General features: G+C 45.6%; 1 protein-coding gene across 1 annotated transcript in view; it reads left to right on the top strand.

Annotated features, from left to right (window-relative positions):
• LOC134077831 (stonustoxin subunit beta-like) overlaps positions 1-99 on the top strand; it is a 1,782-nt gene extending 1,683 nt beyond the window's left edge. Inside the window, exon 2 of the mRNA XM_062533473.1 lies at positions 1-99. This exon is cut by the window's left edge and continues 1,101 nt beyond it. The gene's annotated coding sequence lies outside the window, so the exon portion shown is untranslated.
• Positions 100-1,924: the final 1,825 nt, after the last annotated feature.

Below are 1,924 nucleotides of genomic sequence, written 5' to 3'. Positions count from 1 at the left end.
TTAAATATGTCATTGGTGAAATTGGTTAAAATGGCTTAAAGGGAACAGAATGTAAGTCATAGGAAAATGAAATACAAATAAATAGTCATGAGATAAAAATGGTGTGTGCGTGTATTTCTCTCTGTGTGTGTGTGTGTGTGTGTGTGTGTGTGTGTGTGTGTGTGTGTCCCTACCCTTCTTTCTGTGTTATCAAAAGTATCCAAACTAGACCAAATGCATCAGATATCAGATGTTGTGTTGAATTTCTTATGATGTTAACTTGAATAACTTCATAACCTGGTACAGGTGTCCACTGCCTTTTGAGATACAACTGTGAAATCAATACTGTACTCATTCCTTCAGCTCAACACATTTCCTGTACAATATACGGCATCCACTGGTAGCAGGTGTTAGATAAACTAAGTCCAGATAACAGACTGACCATCCTCAGTACTCATGTCTCATGTAAAGGACGAGGCTGGTTAACTCATTCCCAGGGGAAGGTCCTATAGGGAATGAGGAAACGTCATCATCTTGCTGGTCAGTTGTTCTTCATTGGGTCGTTTCATCCAGCTTCTGAGACACAGCAGAGGAGAGAGAGAGAGAAAAGTGGGGTGAGGGGTCAGACAACTCTGACGGTGTCCACTCCTGCTTCCTCGGTCCTGCTTGGACTGGACATCAGGGAAGGTGATGCTTTGGTCCTCACTGATTGCTGTTGAGACCGTTGTGTAAAGTGTTATTTAAAACATGTTCTTAGTTTGGAGACAACAGTTGATTCCCAGCTGTCCACTGATCCCAGATGCTCATGGGTCATGGGTCTGTCTAGGGTCCTGAAATCTACTGCTGATCCCAGGTAACTACTTGTATTTTTTTTTTTTTTTTTTCAAGGTACGATGCTCTTCAGATTAATTAATTCTTTTTTTTATATATATATTGACCATAGCATTAAGTCTATCATAAAGCAATCATTACACACTAAAAAGAACTTTCAGATGATGTTTCATTATTGAGTTGACTTTGACTCAAAGTAGTATATCGTTGTTATTTAATATACTGTAGCATTACGCCAAATCTCAAGAAAGTGACTGTGCTACTGTATTACTTCATGGTTTCCTTTGTATTGGGTCAGACGCTGCTTGAGAAGGTGAGCGTGCCGAGACAGCGCTCTCACCAGAGTCCCGTGGTGAGTGTGGAGCGCTCAGCCTTGGTGGCTCTCCTGCAGCACATGCTGGAGAAGGAGAAGGAGCATGTGGAGGAGATGGAGAGGCTGAAGGGCTATCGTGTGTGTGTGTGTGTGTGTGTGTGTGTGTGTGTGTGTGTGTGTGTGTGTGTGTGTGTCCAGAGCTGAGGATGAGGGCTCAGCTGCAGAGTAGAGTAGGCAGCTGCACCAGTCCATGAGCTCAACACAAATAAGCTTCATGAACAAGTCACATTAAACAGGGCTATCGTGTGTGTGTGTGTGTGTGTGTGTGTGTGTGTGTGTGTGTGCGTGTGTGCGTGTGTGCGTGTGTGCGTGTGTGCGTGTGTGCGTGCGTGCGTGCGTGCGTGCGTGCGTGCGTGCGTGCGTGCGTGCGTGCGTGCGTGCGTGCGTGCGTGCGTGCGTGCGTGCGTGCGTGTGTGTCCAGAGCTGAGGATGAGGGCTCAGCTGCAGAGTAGAGTAGGCAGCTGCACCAGTCCATGAGCTCAACACAAATAAGCTTCATGAACAAGTGACATTAAACAGGGCTATCGTGTGTGTGTGTGTGTGTGTGTGTGTGTGTGTGTGTTTGTGTGTGTGTGTCCAGAGCTGAGGATGAGGGCTCAGCTGCAGAGTAGAGTAGGCAGCTGCACCAGTCCATGAGCTAAACACAAATAAGCTTCATGAACAAGTGACATTAAACAGGGCTATCGTCTGTGTTTCCACATCTCTAATTTAACAGTCCTAATGCCCATGGGCATATATTGT

Source organism: Sardina pilchardus, chromosome 1 (assembly GCF_963854185.1).
Source record: "Sardina pilchardus chromosome 1, fSarPil1.1, whole genome shotgun sequence".
NCBI classification, from domain to species: Eukaryota; Metazoa; Chordata; class Actinopteri; order Clupeiformes; family Clupeidae; genus Sardina; species Sardina pilchardus.
The sequence above is the reverse complement of the archived record's forward strand: the minus strand, read 5'-3'. Positions and strand labels throughout refer to the sequence as shown.